Raw genomic sequence first — 19,946 nt, forward strand, 5'->3', positions numbered from 1 at the left:
ACACGGGTCCACAAGAGACCTCCCAGCTCCACATAATATCAAGCAGCGAAAATCTCCCAGAGATCTCCATCCCAACACCAGCACCCAGCTTCAGTCAACGACCAGCAAGCTACAGTGCGGGTCACCCTATGCCAAGCAACTAGCAAGGCAGGAACACAACCCCACCCATTAGCAGAGAGGCTACCTAAAAACATAATAAGGCCATAGGCACCCCAAAACACACCACCAGACGTGGACCTGTCCACCAGAAAGACAAGATCGAGCCTCAACCACCAGAGCACAGGAATTAGTCCCCCCCACCAGGAAGCCTACACAACCTACTGAAACAACCTTAGCCACTGGGGTCAGACACCAAAAACAACGGGAACTACGAATCTGCAGCCGGCAAAAAGGAGACCCCAAACACAGTAACATAAGCAAAATGAGAAGGCAGAAAAACACACAGCAGGTGAAGGAGCAAGATAAACACCTACCAGACCTAACAAATGAAGAGGTAATAGGCAGTCTACCTGAAAAAGAATTCAGAATAATGATAGTAAAGCTGATCCAAGATTCTATTTCCATGATCCATAATCTTGGAAATAGAATAGACAACATGCAAGAAACAGTTAACAAGGACCTAGAAGAACTAAAGATGAATCAAGCATCGATTAAAAACACAATAAATGAAATGAAAAATACTCTAGATGGGATCAATAGCAGAATAACTGAGGCAGAAGAACGGATAAGTGAGGTGGAAGATAAAATAGTGGAAATAACTGATGCAGAGCAAAATAAAGAAAAAAGAATGAAAAGAACAGAGGAGAGTCTCAGAGATCTCTGGGACAACATTAAACGCACCAACATTCGAATTATAGGGGTTCCAGAAGAAGAAGAGAAAAAGAAAGGGACTGAGAAAATATTTGAAGAGATTATAGTTGAAAACTTCCCCAATATGGGAAAGGAAATAGTTAATCAAGTCCAGGAGGCACAGAGAGTCCCATACAGAATAAATCCAAGGAGAAATACACCAAGACACATATTAATCAAACTGTCAAAAATTAAACACAAAGAAATCATATTAAAAGCAGCAAGGCAAAAACAACAAATAACACACAAGGGAATCCCCATAAGGTTAACAGCTGATCTCTCAGCAGAAACCCTACAAGCCAGAAGGGAGTGGCAGGACATAATTAAAGTGATGAAGGAGAGAAACCTGCAACCTAGATTACTCTACCCAGCAAGGATCTCATTCAGATTTGATGGAGAAATTAAAACCTTTACAGACAAGCAAAAGCTGAGAGAGTTCAGCACCACCAAACCAGCTTTACAACAAATGCTAAAGGAACTTCTCTAGGCAAGAAACACAACAGAAGGAATATACCTACAATAACGAACCCAAAGCAATTAAGGAAATGGGAATAGGAACATACATATCGATAATTACCTTAAATGTAAATGGACTAAATGCTCCCACCAAAAGACACAGAGTGGCTGAATGGATACAAAAACAAGACCCATATATATGCTGTCTACAAGAGACCCACTTCAGACCTAGAGACACATACAGATTGAAAGTAAAGGGATGGAAAAAGATATTCCATGCAAATGGAAATCAAAAGAAAGCTGGAGTAGCAATTCTTATATCAGACAAAATAGACTTTAAAATAAAGACTATTAGAAGAGACAAGGAAGGACACTACATAACGATAAAGGGATCGATCCAAGAAGAAGATATAACAATTGTAAATATTTATGCACCCAACATAGGAGCACCTCAATACATAAGGCAAATACTAACAGCCATAAAAGGGGAAATCGACAGTAACACAATCATAGTAGGGGACTTTAACACCCCACTTTCACCAATGGACAGATCATCCAAAATGAAAATAAATAAGGAAACACAAGCTTTAAATGATACATTAAACGAGATGGACTTAGTTGATATTTATAGGACATTCCATCCAAAAACAACAGAATACACATTTTTCTCAAGTGCTCATGGAACATTCTCCAGGATAGATCATATCTTGGGTCACAAATCAAGCCTCGGTAATTTTAAGAAAATTGAAATTGTATCAAGTATCTTCTCCGACCACAATGCTATGAGACTAGACATCAATTACAGGAAAAGATGTGTAAAAAATACAAACACATGGAGGCTAAACAATACACTACTCAATAACGAAGTGATCACTGAAGAAATCAAAGAGGAAATTAAAAAATACCTAGAAACAAATGACAATGGAGACACGACGACCCAAAACCTATGGGACGCAGCAAAAGCAGTTCTAAGGGGGAAGTTTATAGCAATACAATCCCACCTTAAGAAACAGGAAGCATTTCGAGTAAACAACCTGACCCTGCACCTAAAGCAATTAGAGAAAGAAGAACAAAAATACCCCAAAGCTAGCAGAAGGAAAGAAATCATAAAGATCAGATCAGAAATAAATGAAAAAGAAATGAAGGAAACGATAGCAAAGATCAACCAAACTAAAAGCTGGTTCTTTGAGAAGATAAACAAAATTGACAAACCATTAGCCAGACTCATCAAGAAAAAAAGGGAGAAGACTCAAATCAATAGAATTAGAAATGAAAAAGGAGAAGTAACAACTGACATTGCAGAAATACAAAAGATTATGAGAGATTACTATAAGCAACTCTATTCCAATAAAATGGACAACCTGGAAGAAATGGACACATTCTTAGAAATGCACAACCTGCCAAGACTGACTCAGGAAGAAATGGAAAATATGAATAGACCAATCACAAGCACTGAAATTGAAACTGTGATTAAAAATCTTCCATCAAACAAAAGCCCAGGACCAGATGGCTTCACAGGTGAATTCTATCAAACATTTAGAGAAGAGCTAACACCTATCCTTCTCAAACTCTTCCAAAATATAGCAGAGGGAGGAACACTCCCAAACTCATTCTACGAGGCCGACATCACCTTGATACCAAAACCAGGCAAGGATGTCACAAAGAAAGAAAACTACAGGCCAATATCACTGATGAACATAGATGCAAAAATCCTCAACAAAATACTAGCAAACAGAATCCAACAGCACATTAAAAGGATCATACACCATGATCAAGTGGGGTTTATCCCAGGAATGCAAGGATTCTTCAATATACGCAAATCAATCAATGTAATACACCATATTAACAAGTTGAAGGAGAAAAACCATATGATCATCTCAATAGATGCAGAGAAAGCTTTCGACAAAATTCAACACCCATTTATGATAAAAACCCTGCAGAAAGTAGGTATAGAGGGATCTTTCCTCAACATAATAAAGGCCATATATGACAAACCCACAGCCAACATTGTCCTCAATGGTGAAAAACTGAAACCATTTCCACTAAGATCAGGAACAAGACAAGGCTGCCCACTCTCACCACTCTTATTCAACATAGTTTTGGAAGTTTTAGCCACAGCAATCAGAGAAGAAAAGGAAATAAAAGGAATCCAAATTGGAAAAGAAGAAGTAAAGCTGTCACTGTTTGCAGATGACATGATACTATACATAGAGAATCCTAAAGATGCTACCGAAAAACTACTAGAGCTAATCAATGAATTTGGTAAAGTAGCAGGATATAAAATTAATGTACAGAAATCTCTGGCATTCCTATACACTAATGATGAAAAATCTGAAAATGAAATCAAGAAAACACTCCCATTTACCATCGCAACAAAAAGAATAAAATATCTAGGAATAAACCTACCTAAGGAGACAAAAGACCTGTATGCAGAAAACTATAAGACACTGATGAAAGAAATTAAAGATGATACAAATAGATGGAGAGATATACCATGCTCCTGGATTGGAAGAATCAATATTGTGAAAATGACTCTACTACCGAAAGCAATCTACAGATTCAATGCAATCCCTATCAAACTACCAATGGCATTTTTCACAGAACTAGAACAAAAAATTTCAAAATTTGTTTGGAAAAACAAAAGGCCCCGAATAGCTAAAGCAATCTTGAGAACGAAAAACGGAGCTGGAGGAATCAGGCTCCCTGACTTCAGACTATACTACAAAGCTACAGTAATTAAGACAGTCTGGTACTGGCATAAAAACAGAAAGATAGATCAGTGGATCAGGATAGAAAGCCCAGAGATAAACCCACGCACATATGGCCAACTTATCTTTGATAAAGGAGGCAGGAATGTACAGTGGAGAAAGGACAGCCTCTTCAATAAGTGGTGCTGGGAAAACTGGACAGGGACATGTAAAAGTTTGAGATTAGATCATTCCCTAGCACCATACACAAAAATAAGCTCAAAATGGATTAAAGACTTAAATGTAAGGCCAGAAACTATCAAACTCTTAGAGGAAAACATAGGTAGAACACTCTATGACATAAATCACAGCAAGATCCTTTTGGACCCACCTCCTAGAGAAATGGAAATAAAAACAAAGATAAACAAATGGGACCTAATGAAACTTCAAAGCTTTTGCACAGCAAAGGAAACCATAAAGAAGACCAAAAGACAACCCTCAGAATGGGAGAAAATATTTGCAAATGAAGCAACTGACAAAGGATTAATCTCCAAAATTTATAAACAGCTCATGCAGCTCAATAGCAAAAAAACAGACAACCCAATCCAAAAATGGGCAGAAGACTTAAATAGGCATTTCTCCAAAGAAGATATACAGACTGCCAACAAACACATGAAAGAATGCTCAACATCATTAATCATTAGAGAAATGCAAATCAAAACTACAATGAGATATCATCTCACACCAGTCAGAATGGCCATCATCAAGAAATCTAGAAACAATAAATGCTGGAGAGGGTGTGGAGAAAAGGGAACACTCTTGCACTGCTGGTGGGAATGTGAATTGGTACAGCCACTATGGAGAACGGTATGGAGGTTCCTTAAAAAACTACAAATAGAACTACCATATGACCCAGCAATCCCACTACTGGGCATATACCCTGAGAAAACCATAATTCAAAAAGAGACATGTACCAAAATGTTCATTGCAGCTCTATTCACAATAGCCCGGAGCTGGAAACAACCTAAGTGTCCATCATCGGATGAATGGATAAAGAAGATGTGGCACATATATACAATGGAATATTACTCAGCCATAAAAAGAAACGAAACTGAGCTATTTGTAATGAGGTGGATAGACCTAGAGTCTGTCATACAGAGTGAAGTTAGTCAGAAAGAGAAAGACAAATACCGTATGCTAACACATATATACGGAATTTAAAAAAAAAATGTTATGAAGAACCTAGGGGCAAAACGGGAATGAAGACGCAGACCTACTTGAGAATGGACTTGAGGATATGGGGAGGGGGAAGGGTGGACTGTGACAAGGCGAAAGAGAGGCATGGACGTGTATACACTACCAAACGTAAGGTAGATAGATAGTGGGAAGCAGCCGCATAGCACAGGGAGATCAGCTCGGTGCTTTGTGACCGCCTGGAGGGGTGGGATGGGGAGGGTGGGAGGGAGGGAGATGCATGAGGGAAGGGATGTGGGAACAGATGTATATGTATGACTGATTCACTTTGTTATAAAGCAGAAACTAATTAAAAAAATAAATAAATAAACTTAAAAAAAAAAAAAAAAACGGCTTACTTTTTTTTCCAACTGAAAGCACACGTAATGTAGATATTGTCTTGTTTTACATCAGATTGTTTTAAAAGGAGGTTTGTTCCCTTAAAAACATTCTGGTAATTTGAGCTACAAGATGGAGTTGATAAGAACATCATGTGCATTTCCTTATGAATTTCATTTCTCTTCCTCTGAGCTATAGTTTTTTGTCTTTCTTTTTATAAGGATGAGATCACAGTAGTACAAGATGGTAGGCATTGCAGGGTTGTGTGCAAATCTGAAGAACTGTGGAAAGTGGGTGTGTATGTGTGTGAACACCTGTGTACACACACACACACACACATACTTGTTACAAAAGATTAATTATCCTTTCAAAACTGATCTTTTCAGATCATAAAATTAATACCAAAAGAATATCATGTTTTTAAATTTAAGGTCCATTTATTATTTCCTATCTTCCTTTATATAGGATAAAGGGGGTGAACCTCAACCGTACAACTTCTGGTTTTAGTTTTTATTTCAATTGATGTATTTATTTTAATGTGACTTAAAAAATCAACTCTATTGCATGCATACTTTTAGATGTATGTGTCAGACTTCCACTTCAGTCTCTTTGTGTGAACATGATATCACTATGGTAAATTTATTTTTATTGGTATGGTTCTAACAGGATGTAAAAGTAGCAAGCTAAGTTATGAAGAGAACTATATAAATTTTAAAACATTTCTAATTTTTGGTTGCTGGTATCTGAAGTCACACTTTTCTGATTTTCTAAATATATATTTTGGCTATTAGATTACCTAATGCAAAAAAAAGTCTTGTAGTAGAGCATAAGGCTAATTAATTAGTGGACACTTAAGAAAATAAAGTGTACTAGTTTAAAACTTTGTAGATTTCTTATTGTGGAAGAGGCTGTTAGCAAGCATACAGGTTATAATTTTTATATTGGTTTCTATGTTGTGTGCTTTATTATAATTAGAGTTGGAAAATGGACAGCTCTGTATAGGATTCCCTATGTTATAAAATTTTACTCTAATTCATTTTAATGTAAATTTTAGTGTGCAAACACATTTATTTCCTATTCTTACATTTGTTGACAGGTGCTACTTTTTGATGACTGCAGACTGAGGGAGGAGGGATGAACTGATACTTGTCCTAAATCCCATGCAAATATTGTTACTGATTTTATCTCACCTCTTTATCATAAGGCAAAATGTTCTTTAGCGTAATTTTTCTCCAGCTATCAAATTGGCTGAAATGTTCTCAGCCTTTCGGAGATGTGACTTTTTTTATTGTTGGATTTTATCAGAAAACACTGTCAGCGTAGATACATGATATTTGGGGGCCACACCTGTGAAGACCTTGGTCCACATCAAGTCCATCAGAGCTGCCGAGGGTGCGCACAAGCTCGGTGTGGTTTGCAGCCTGTGCTGGGCAGGGACAGAGATGGGACTGAGCATGGAAAAGCCTTCTTAGCTGTTTGACACGAACATTTATGCTGATCTCTGTTTCTATGGATTAACTCCAGTACTGATGAATTTGGGTTTGCATGTCTGTTTTGGTTTCATTTTTTGATAATTCATTCTGTTGTATTTTACTAAAGGCTGGTTCTGAAATGTTCGGGAAAAATAAATGTTCTCCCCCCCAGCCTGCCCCATCTGAGGCCCTGCTGCATTGCACAGGCGTGACAGTGAAGTGACTGAATCTTGAAATTGGAGAGACTAGGGGAGGTTTGAAATTCCTTTCCTTCAAAATCCTGATGGTGGCAAAATGAAATGTTCTTGTGTCCTGAGAGGGGAAGGGTCTCCAGCACCTCGAACCTAGCCCGAAGGGCCCTCCATCCTGGTCGTCTTGCTTCTGGGCTTGGGTGGGGTGGGTGCAACCACTCGCTGTGAATAAATCAAAGGTGCAGTAGTGATGGGGTGTCATCCTGGGATGAGCATAAAGAGACCATCTCGTGTGCCAGGCTCCCTGGCAGGGTCCTCACACGGAGGGTGGCCCTGTGGGGACCCCCTGTGGCAGGAAAGGGGCTGAGCCAGTAAGGAGCTGGAACCCCCATCCAGAAGGGAGCAAGGGTGCTCCATCACCAAAAATGCCTGACAAATCGGAAGCTCTTTGTCAGTCAGGCCTCTAGGAGGGAGTGTATCCTGGTTGGCACCTTGATTGGCCCTGAGAGAGCCTTTGAGCCACGCCTAGATTCTGGACCTTCCAGAACTCTAAGATGGATGGTTATTGTCCCAAGCCTCTAGATTTGGGCCTAAAAGGAGGTGGGGTTGCTTTATCTGGTCCTGGTGCACAGAGAAGCAAGTGGCTCCTGGGGACTGTGTGTTAGCCACTGTCCTCCCCATTACTGATTGTAATGCTCATTTTTGGCTTTCTGGTAACTGGGCTTTTTTTTTTTTTTTTTTTTTTTCGGTACGCGGGCCTCTCACTGTTGTGGCCTCTCCCGTTGTGGAGCACAGGCTCCGGACGCGCAGGCTCAGCGGCCATGGCTCACGGGCCCAGCCGCTCCGTGGCATGTGGGATCTTCCCGGACCGGGGCACGAACCCGTGTCCCTTGCATCGGCAGGCCGACTCTCAACCACTGGGCCACCAGGGAAGCCCCGGGGCTATTTTGAAAAACTACGGTGTTGATGGTGTTGGTACTGTTGTTTCAGTGTTTTAAGAAGTCTGAAATGTAAACCTTAAATATTGGAACAAACCCCAATATGTATACATTACTAATTTTTTAAAGTGAGCAAAGGATCATTCTTTCAGAAAGTCTTCTCTCTCTGCAGAGAAGAGGAAGAAGATAATACAAAGTGAAACTTCTAGGGAAACAACGTGTCATACTTTAGTTCGAAGATTTTATAAACCAGTGAACTGTGAACGTAACGCTGTTACTATAGATAATAGCTGTGCATCAGGATCTCAAATTATACATGAGGAAATAGAATTATAATAATAATAACCATGAGGGCAAATCAAAAATCATCTTAAACCCAAAAGTGAAATCTCAGTGTGAACCAAATAGCTTTCAATTTTTGTCTAAGTATAGATACGTTCAGAAAGGAGTTCCCGGGTATTGATCATGAATAAGGACCCAGTTGTACGTGATCGGAGTTCGTGTGTGAATATATCCCCTGCCCACTCTGTCAATACAGCATCTGAAGAGCTTACTTTTGCTGCTGGAGGTGTAAAAAAGCACAGAAATACACTCTTGACTCAGTAAGGAACCAACTAATGTCCTTTGTTTTTTGTTGCAATGGTAAATGGGAGTGTTTTCTTGATTTCATTTTCAGATTTTTCATCATTAGTGTACAGGAATGCCAGAGATTTCTGTACATTAATTTTGTATCCTGCTACTTTACCAAATTCATTGATTAGTTCTAGTAGTTTTTCGGTAGCATCTTTAGGATTCTCTATGTATAGTATCATGTCATCTGCAAACAGTGACAGCTTTACTTCTTCTTTTCCAATTTGGATTCCTTTTATTTCCTTTTCTTCTCTGATTGCTGTGGCTAAAACTTCCAAAACTATGTTGAATAAGAGTGGTGAGAGTGGGCAGCCTTGTCTTGTTCCTGATCTTAGTGGAAATGGTTTCAGTTTTTCACCATTGAGGACAATGTTGGCTGTGGGTTTGTCATATATGGCCTTTATGATGTTGAGGAAAGTTCCCTCTATGCCTACTTTCTGCAGGGTTTTTATCATAAATGGGTGTTGAATTTTGTCGAAAGCTTTCTCTGCATCTATTGAGATGATCATATGGTTTTTCTCCTTCAACTTGTTAATATGGTGTATCACATTGATTGATTTGCGTATATTGAAGAATCCTTGCATTCCTGGAATAAACCCCACTTGATCATGGTGTATGATCCTTTTAATGTGCTGTTGGATTCTGTTTGCTAGTATTTTGTTGAGGATTTTTGCATCTATGTTCATCAGTGATATTGGCCTGTAGTTTTCTTTCTTTGTGACATCCTTGCCTGGTTTTGGTATCAAGGTGATGGTGGCCTCGTAGAATGACTTTGGGAGTGTTCCTTCCTCTGATATTGTTTGGAAGAGTTTGAGAAGGATGGGTGTTAGCTCTTCTCTAAATGTTTGATAGAATTCGCCTGTGAAGCCATCTGGTCCTGGGCTTTTGTTTGATGGAAGATTTTTAATCACAGTTTCAATTTCAGTGCTTGTGATTGGTCTATTCATATTTTCTATTTCTTCCTGAGTCAGTCTTGGCAGGTTGTGCATTTCTAAGAATTTGTCCATCTCTTCCAGGTTGTCCATTTTATGGGCATAGAGTTGCTTGTAGTAATCTCTCATGATCTTTTGTATTTCTGCAGTGTCAGTTGTTACTTCTCCTTTTTCATTTCTAATTCTATTGATTTGAGTCTTCTCCCTTCTTTTCTTGATGAGTCTGGCTAATGGTTTATCAATTTTGTTTATCTTCTCAAAGAACCAGCTTTTAGTTTTATTGATCTTTGCTATCATTTCCTTCATTTCTTTTTCATTTATTTCTGATCTGATTTTTATGATTTCTTTCCTTCTGCTAACTTTGGGGTGTTTTTGTTCTTCTTTCTCTAATTGCTTTAGGTGCAAGGTTAGGTTGTTTATTCGAGATGTTTCCTGTTTCTTAAGGTGGGATTGTATTGCTATAAACTTCCCTCTTAGAACTGCTTTTGCTGCATCCCATAGGTTTTGGGTCGTCGTGTCTCCATTGTCATTTGTTTCTAGGTATTTTTTAATTTCCTCTTTGATTTCTTCAGTGATCACTTCGTTATTAAGTAGTGTATTGTTTAGCCTCCATGTGTTTGTATTTTTTACAGCTCTTTTCCTGTAATTGATATCTAGTCTCATAGCATTGTGGTCAGAAAAGACACTTGATACAATTTCAATTTTCTTAAATTTACCAAGGCTTGATTTGTGACCCAAGATATGATCTATCCTGGAGAATGTTCCATGAGCACTTGAGAAAAATGTGTATTCTGTTGTTTTTGGATGGAATGTCCTATAAATATCAATTAAGTCCATCTTGTTTAATGTATCATTTAAAGCTTGTGTTTCCTTATTTATTTTCATTTTGGAAGATCTGTCCATTGGTGAAAGTGGGGTGTTAAAGTCCCCTACTATGATTGTGTTACTGTCGATTTCTCCTTTTATGGCTGTTAGTATTTGCCTTATGTATTGAGGTGCTCCTATGTTTGGTGCATAAATATTTACAATTGTTATATCTTCTTCTTGGATCGATCCCTTGATCATTATGTAGTGTCCTTCTTTGTCTCTTCTAGTAGTCTTTATTTTAAAGTCTATTTTGTCTGATATGAGAATTGCTACTCCAGCTTTCTTTTGGTTTCCATTTGCATGGAATATCTTTTTCCATCCCCTTACTTTCAGTCTGTATGTGTCTCTAGGTCTGAAGTGGGTCTCTTGTAGACAGCATATATATGGGTCTTGTTTTTGTATCCATTCAGCCAATCTGTGTCTTTTGGTGGGAGCATTTAGTCCATTTACATTTAAGGTAATTATTGATATGTATGTTCCTATTCCCGTTTTCTTAATTGTTTTGGGTTCGTTATTGTAGGTCTTTTCCTTCTGTTGTGTTTCTTGCCTAGAGAAGTTCCTTTAGCATTTGTTGTAAAGCTGGTTTGGTGGTGCTGAACTCTCTCAGCTTTTGCTTGTCTGTAAACGTTTTAATTTCTCCATCAAATCTGAATGAGATCCTTGCTGGGTAGAGTAATCTTGGTTGCAGGTTTTTCTCCTTCATCACTTTAATTATGTCCTGCCACTCCCTTCTGGCTTGTAGAGTTTCTGCTGAGAGATCAGCTGTTATCCTGATGGGGATTCCCTTGTGTGTTATTTGTTGTTTTTGCCTTGCTGCTTTTAATATGATTTCTTTGTGTTTAATTTTTGACAGTTTGATTAATATGTGTCTTGGCGTATTTCTCCTTGGATTTATTCTGTATGGGACTCTCTGTGCCTCCTGGACTTGATTAACTATTTCCTTTCCCATATTAGGGAAGTTTTCAACTATAATCTCTTCAAATATTTTCTCAGTCCCTTTCTTTTTCTCTTCTTCTTCTGGAACCCCTATAATTCGAATGTTGGTGCGTTTAATGTTGTCCCAGAGGTCTCTGAGACTGTCCTCTGTTCTTTTCATTCTTTTTTCATTTTGCTCTGCAGCAGTTATTTCCACTATTTTATCTTCCACCTCACTTATCCTTTCTTCTGCCTCAGTTACTCTGCTATTGATCCCATCTAGAGTATTTTTTATTTCATGTATTGTGTTTTTAATCGATGCTTGATTCATCTTTAGTTCTTCTAGGTCCTTGTTAACTGTTTCTTGCATTTTGTCTATTCTATTTCCAAGATTTTGGATCTGGGAAATAGAATCTTGGATCATCTTTACCATCATTATTCTGAATTCTTTTTCAGGTAGACTGCCTATTACGTCTTCATTTGTTAGGTCTGGTGGGTTTTTATCTTGCTCCTTCTCCTGCTGTGTGTTTTTCTGTCTTCTCATTTTGCTTATGTTACTGTGTTTGGGGTCTCCTTTTTGCAGGCTGCAGGTTCGTAGTTCCCGTTGTTTTTGGTGTCTGTCCCCAGTGGCTAAGGTTGGTTTAGTGGGTTGTGTAGGCTTCCTGGTGGAAGGTACTAGTGCCTGTGTTCTGGTGAATGAGGCTGGATCTTCTCTTTCTGGTGGGCAGGTCCACGTCTGGTGGTGTGTTTTGGGGTGTCTGCGGACTTTTTATGACTTTAGGCCACCTCTCTGCTAATGGGTGGCATTGTGTTTCTGTCTTGCTAGTTGTTTGGCATAGGGTGTCCAGCACTGTAGCTTGCTGGTCGTTGAGTGAAGCTGGGTGCTGGTGTTGAGATGGAGATCTCTGGAAGATTTTCGCCGTTTGATATTATGTGGAGCTGGGAGGTCTCTTGTGGACCAGTGTCCTGAAGTTGGCTCTCCCACCTCAGAGGCACAGCACTGACTCCTGGCTCCTCAATTTGGGATGATTTGTTGTCTATTCATGTATTCCACAGATGCAGGGTACATCAAGTTGATTGTGGAGCTTTAATCCGCTGCTTCTGAGGCTGCTGGGAGAGGTTTCCCTTTCTCTTCTTTGTTCTCACAGCTCCTGGGTCTCAGCTTTGGATTTGGCCCCACCTCTGCGTGTAGGTCGCCGGAGGGCGTCTGTTCTTCACTCAGACAGGACAGGGTTAAAGGAGCAGCCTCTTCGGGGACTCTGGCTCACTCAGGCCGGGCGGGAGGGAGGGGCACGGAGTGCGGGGCGAGCCTGCAGCGGCAGAGTTCGGCGTGACGTTGCACCAGCCCGAGGCGCGCCGTGCGTTCTCCCAGGGAAGCCGCCCCTGGATCCCGGGACCCCGGCAGTGGCGGGCTGCACAGGCTCCCGGAAGGGCGGTGTGGACAGTGACCTGCGCTCGCACACAGGCTTCTTGGCGGCGGCAGCAGCAGCCCCAGCGTCCCGCGCCCGTCACTGGGCTCCGCGCTTTCAGTCGTGACTCGCGCCCGTCTGTGGAGCCCCTTTAAGCAGCGCTCTTAATCCCCTCTCCTCGCGCACCAGGAAACCAAGAGGGAAGAAAAAGTCTCTTGCCTCTTCGGCAGCTCCAGAGTTTTCCCGGACTCCCTGCCGGCTAGCTGTGGCACATTAGCCCCCTTCAGACTGAGTTCTCGCCGCCAGCCCCAGTCCTTTCCCTGCGCTCTGACCGAAGCCCGAGCCTCAGCTTCCAGCGCCGCCCGCCCTGGCGGGCGAGCAGACAAGCCTCTCGGGCGGGTGAGTGCCACTCGGCACCGATCCTCTGTGCGGGAATCTCTCCGCTTTGCCCTACCCAGGTATGTGGGGAGTTTCTTGCCTTTTGGGAGGTCTGGGGTCTTCTGCTAGCATTCAGTAGGTGTTCTGTAGGAGTTGTTCCACGTGTAGCTGTATTTCTGGTGTATCCGTGGGGAGGAAGGTGATCTCCGCGTCTTACTCTTCCGCCATCTTACCCGGAAGTCCTGCTTTTTAGAACCACTTCCATCTACCCACTGGTCTCAGCTCCCAAAGGCATCCGCAGAATCCTCCACGGCCCAAGGTCCACCGTGAAAGAGAAGACAGGGTGGAGGGAGAGGTGGCTGGGAGGAGAGGTCATCAGGGTCCCCTCCCTGGCTTGGGGTGGTCGTCGGGGAAGGGGGCTGCTCGGCCCCTCCCCCACTAAGCGGCGGGGATCCTCGCGGGGGCGCCTCACCGTGGGCGACAGGCACCGGCGAGGGAGGGACGCGCTGGAGGGGCTGCGTGCAAAAACTTTCCGTCCTCGAGCGCAACTCTGCGGGGAAGACTGTCCTTCCCACGGCCCCCAAGTCGCGCCTCTCTCAGGCCATCCCCGACCCCTGCCCGCACGCCCAGCCCCTGCGACCCCGGCTCGCGGGTGCCAGTGGTGGCCACGGCACCGTAGCCTGTCCTTTGTTTTTTAACATAGCACATTCTAAAAAAGAGAAATACTATTTTGCTTTCATTTATGATGAGTAACTTCTATCTATTTTACACAGTATTTAAATTTTGACTAGTACTATATTTTCTTTGACTTTTATATGCTAATGATTTGTATCAGACTGATAGTATGCATCTAATATTTGTATATAATATAAACTTATTTACATTTGATATGATGAAACATTTGAATTACAATCCATATTTAGTTTCATATAGTTGTTTGAAATCATGAGTTTTGAACACTAAAATAATGTTGTTTTAAACACCAAAAGATTGGGATTGACATATACAACTACTATATATAAAATAGGTAACTAGGGCTTCCCTGGTGGCGCAGTGGTTGAGAGTCCGCCTGCTGATGCAGGGGACACGGGTTCGTGCCCCGGTCCGGGAAGATCCCACATGCCGCGGAGCCGCTGGGCCCGTGAGCCATGGCCTCTGAGCCTGCACGTCCAGAGCCTGTGCTCCGCAACGGGAGAGGCCACAGCAGTGAGAGGCCCGTGTACTGCAAACAAAACAAAACAAACAAAAAAATATATTTATATAGGCTTTTCTTATTCAGAAACTTCATTCTTTGGCCCCCGATGTCCTATTGTATGTTTCTCTTTTTTTTCTTTCTTCATATCTTTTTATTCTAATTCATTCATTGAAATTGTCAAGCTAGGACTTGGAAATTTGTACCAAGATAAGTTTATCTTTGTCTTCCTAATTATTATTTCTGACATTTTCTCACACTTTCATTTTTCATCATAATTCATAAAAATATTTGAAACATAATTGTTATATGAATGACATCACTGATAAAACACTACTGCTTTTGGAGGTTGGTTGTTTCACCAACCCGCTCCCTCCCGTCCCCCACGTGCTCTGTACTGGGATTTGTAGCTACAAGATTTTGTTACATCAAGTCCTTTTCTCTCTTATACTAAATTTCGGTTCCTAGTCGTGGTTGACCCACATTTTACACTGCATATTCAACCATTTCAAATCAAGTCAGGCAGTCTTGGATCTGTTATATCATTTAAAATAGTGCATCACTAGTGAAATACAACGTGTAAATTCTTAACATAATGAAATATACTTATAAATTTCTTAGAGTAAAAGATGCAATCTAGGTGGGACTGTCAGTTAAAAGCAAGACTGGGAGACAGCTGTCGAGGGGGGGCTTTCTCCTTCTTGTCCTGACGCCATCACTTCAGGGGAGAGTTTATCCCAAAGACACTTACTGTAATAAGTGTCAGTGCACATAGTGGGAAATACCAGAGATGTGTATTTATTTACTTTGTCTCTGGACTAAGATTGCTGGGTTTCCATAGTCATAAATAGGTAGTTGTGCAAATCTGGAAAGAAATCTTATCAATCTCATACCCCATGGGGTTTTTTTGGGGGGGAGGGGCAAAGCTGATGGCTAAAACATAGCTGCTTGTGAGTTGTCTCATATTACTAAAATATTATTTAAATGTCATTTAAATGTTTTAGATAGGCACTGATGAAATGTATCTCTGTAATAGACTCATCTATTTAAAATATATGTATACATTTATATATATATTTTGACATAGATGCATGAGTGTGTTTTGTTTGCGTTTGTGTGTGTGTGTGCGTGTGTTCCAAATGGATGACTAATACAAAGGCCTCACATGACATCCTAGATACTCTGATAGCGGACTTCAGGTGGGGAAGGGAAGTACTATGGAAATACTGTCACCTAAACGATCTTGGTGTAGGTTGACCCTAAAATCCTATACCCCTCCTGAAACTGGACTGTCATATTTTGGGGATATGAGTATGGCGTTTCAGAACTACCCACGGTTGATAACCATCACTTTGCCACTTATTTTATTTTTACAATGTCTCCAAAAGCATTATCTTCCGTGTCCCATTTTGTAATCCTGTAAATACTTTGTTTTATAGCTTAACAATCCTTTATACCAGTTATTTAATATAAATTACAGAACACTTATGGGGATATAGGACACAGTTGTATCCAGTAGTCATCAATAGAATCTTTATTGATTATTATTTAAAGGTGGTGTGCCCTGCTAGCAATTTTCAAATACATATCTCAGGAAGGTCCCATTGTCTGTGTAAACCTTCATGGCCTCGGGAGCAGCTTGGGTGGCTCAGCACCGGCGATATGATGCCTGAGTGTAGCTCTTCTCATGTTCAGCTCTAGCCCCTGGGGAGCTCTTGGAGCTTCCAGTCTCTCCTATTCCCAGTTGATCACGTGTTAGAATCCATGAGGATACTAACTAATCCCCTGCCCTAGTTTTCTAGTCCCTGTGATTCCTTCAGGCATCGGGAGAATTAATCACTGTAGATGCAGCAGTGAGTGAATGAACCAGACAGTTCATCCGAGGATATAAACTGGTCCTTCCCACCTACTTCATCTGGACAAAGCCTGATTCTGACCAGCTGTTGTCATGGGAAACTAGTTTCTCTATTCTGGGCATGGTTTTTATTCTGAAACATATATTCTGAATGTATAAGAAAGTACTTAGACATTTATGTATGCGTGATTTGTTATAAAATATTATAAGCAACATGGAAGCACAGACGAATGAAGAAATAACTAAAGGTTGGTAAATCCACACAGATGGATGTGAGACATTCAGTGTTTTGACAGAACATATGAATACAGTTGTAAAATGCTCTTAATAAAATGATGCACAAAACATCTGGATATAATATTGAACATACAGTATTATCTCAATATAGTAAAACATGTGTGAAGAAAAATATGTTCCTGTTAGCAGTTCTTTGCTGTAGGAAAATTTGATTCATTTGTGTTTCTGTATTTCCCCAAAACTCTGCATCACAGGTCCTCAGGTAGGTGGTTTTTCCCCCTGAGGAGGCACTTGGCAGTATTTGGCAACAGTCTGGATGCCACACCTTGAGGGAGGTCACTGCTGGCCTGTCATGGGTGGAGGCCAGGGAGGCTGCTGAGCAGCCTGCAATGCTCCACAGAGCCGTCTTCCCACCTGCCCCGGCCCAAGACCACAAAGAATTATCTGCTCGAAGTGTCAGTGATGGCGAGGGTGAGAAACTGCTCTACATTAAACATGTATCTTATTTAAAATCCGGAAAAATAGGACATTAAAACCACAAGGAAAAGCCTTAAATCACAGGATACAGAAATCAAATTTTCTTATACAGGCCACATTTTGGGGAAAACTGTCAAATATTATTTCTTTCAATATAAGAAATTGGAAAAGGTGCAGAATTAACTCTGATTGTCACTGTAATTCACGGTGTAAGCTCTTGAGCGTGAGCTTTGCCCAGTGGGACCGTCAGGCTTCGTGTCAGTCATCTGAACCTGAATTTCTCCAGTCGTGGGCATTTCCTGAGTTGTTTTCTGAATCCCCAGTTGGTTTATTCTGGATCTAAATTGAAGCCTGGGAACAACCAATAGTCACTAAAGCTTTTTGAGACAAAAGAAATTGCGTCTGAATGAACACTTTTTGTGAAAATACTTTGATTTCTCATCCTGGCAACATTCCTAAGATTTAATGCGGTGAAACCATTTTCAGAAAAATAAAAGTCTGGTGATATGAGAACACAAAGAAAAATATCTAAAAATAGCTAATAGGGGAAGGACCTTGCTTTTCTGTACCGTGTCCGATGGCCAGCTGTCCGTGATGCCCTTGACATAACAAAGAGCCAGGTCATGTTGTACATTATGATTACAGATTTTTTATAGCTCTGATCCCAGAATAAGCCAGTGTGATCCTGTTGTTCTGAAGGGCGTTCAGTTAAGTTGTCGAGCTTCGCTTTCACCATCGCGTCGTTGTCTCTACGTGCCCGCGTACTTCCTGCTAAGCCGTACAGTGTTGCGTTATTTCAGACACTCCGTGTCGTGGCAGGCGTGATGGTGTCATGTTATCAGGCCTCAGTGTCAGCTCCACTCCTGTGCCAGCCTTTCCGCAGCCCAGAGTCACCATTGTAGTAAACACCTTCCCGCACCTTTCTGGATGGTGCTATCGTGGTAGCTGTACTGCTTCAGAAAGTCTGATGGGACAGCAGGAGTACTTGTCTGCTGGCATTAACCACAGTCATTAATGTTGGCTTTGACAAAGTTCTCTGCATCTCACATCTGACATTTGGGGGAGGGTTGCAGTGTGGACCTCACTTTGAAAAATGTGATGAGGGGTCCGTAGATCTTTCTACAAAAAAACAGAAAAACTACAGGACTTCGTCAGCAGTCATGCCAGCTTGTCCGGTGGTGATGTTGACCAGACACTAAAGGGATGACCTTAGTCCTTCTGACTGGCAAACATGCCTTAGCACCTGCTTCTTGCCAAGAGTGGGCTGGTGCTTTACGTTTTTGAAACTAATCCCCGCACCACCCTTACCAGACAGGTAGGTATTCTTTTTCCGACTTTAGTACAAGCATCTGAGGTTTAGACCATCTTTTTCTCTAGCCTCATGCAGTTATTAGATGGTGGAGCCAGACTTCAAATTCAGGTCTGCATCTCCAGAGCCATCACCAGGTGCCAGAGTCTGGCTTTGCCTGTGTTTCAGGAGAATCGCAGCCCTCTCCACGCTTGGAATGGAAGACAGTCATCTTCCCCACGCAGTGAGCGGTAACCTGAAAAAGTGATTACATGAGTGTGCTGTGATCTTCAGCTGAAGTTTGAGAATTTGAGTGTAGGTACTTGATTTGAAAACCTAGTTTCCCAAGATTTGTATCATGCTGTAATTTTTTTTAAAGTGAGATTTTTTTAAAGGAATTTTGCTTTTTTAAAAAATTATTTATTTATTTATTTATTCATTTATTTATGGCTGTGTTGGCTCTTCGTTTCTGTGTGAGGGCTTTCTCTAGTTGCGGCAAGTGGGGGCCACTCCTCATCGCGGTGCGCAGGCCTCTCACTATCGCGGCCTCTCGTTGCGGAGCACAGGCTCCAGATGCGCAGGCTCAGTATTTGTGGCTCACGGGGCCAGTCGCTCCGCGGCACGTGGGATCCTCCCAGACCAGGGCTCGAACCCGCGTCCCCTGCATCGGCAGGCAGACTCCCAACCACTGCGCCACCAGGGAAGCCCTAAAGTGAGATTTTAAGAAGAGACTGAACAATCAGTATTTGTCTAATTACCCGGTGGTGTTCTCCATCCTTCATCTAATCCTGGATGATTTAGTGCAGGACCTGTCAGCGTGTTTTGCCCTAAAATGCCCCCTCTCTTGTTATAACCCTATCTCAATATAAATAGAAGACAGACAGACACGTCTTCTGTGGTTTTTCTTTTCTTCTTTCCTTTGAGGGCGAGAGATGGGGGTGAAAAAGGTGGTAATGAGTGATTCGTCACAATAAGCAAAACGTTTTGTACCAATTTAAAAATGTTCAATAAATCAATTAGGGAAGTATATTTATTTCTGTAATTAAAATGCTCTCTTTCCCTCCCAGTATACTGGAGGGTATGAGCAAAGAGGGTAGAAGAAGATTGAAAGAATCTCTGCTTGGCCTTCTGGGTTCCCTACATTCTGAGGTTTCTGGTGGTTAGGATTTGGGGCTGGGGACTGTTTCATCAAGGAGCATCCCAGAGTGCACTTCTCTTGCTTCTGATGGTAGAAATAGCTTATTAATTTGAACAGTGAAATCGGTTCTGTTTGCATAAGAGATGACCTGTTTGAGGTGCCTTTACAAGGCTTTTAGGTAAAAACGGTGAATAAAATTGAGTCGGTCAGTTGGCTCAGCTCTGGGCACTATCCGCTGCCCCACTTTTGTGCTTTATGGTCAAATGTACTAAATATACAGTAAATGTAATGATTCTTTCCCATATCAAAGATTGAAACTTTAGGCAAGATTTAATCAGGTGCACATTTTTTCTCAGGCTTCCTGGTGCATTCTGATGAATTCCTTAGATGTTCAGTTGCCTGTGACTGATGTTCATAAAGTATATTTATAGCGTCTGGGCCACCGCAGAGTCACCTGGCATGT

General features: G+C 41.4%; 1 protein-coding gene across 4 annotated transcripts in view; it reads left to right on the top strand.

The window, feature by feature from the left end:
• SPOCK3 (SPARC (osteonectin), cwcv and kazal like domains proteoglycan 3) overlaps positions 1–19,946 on the top strand; it is a gene marked incomplete at both ends in the record, with an annotated part of 386,995 nt that overhangs the window by 110,173 nt on the left and 256,876 nt on the right. The gene's annotated exons all lie outside the window — the stretch shown is intronic.

This window comes from Mesoplodon bidens (assembly GCF_964165515.1).
Source record: "Mesoplodon bidens genome assembly, chromosome: 6".
In the NCBI taxonomy this organism is placed as follows: domain Eukaryota; kingdom Metazoa; phylum Chordata; class Mammalia; order Artiodactyla; family Ziphiidae; genus Mesoplodon; species Mesoplodon bidens.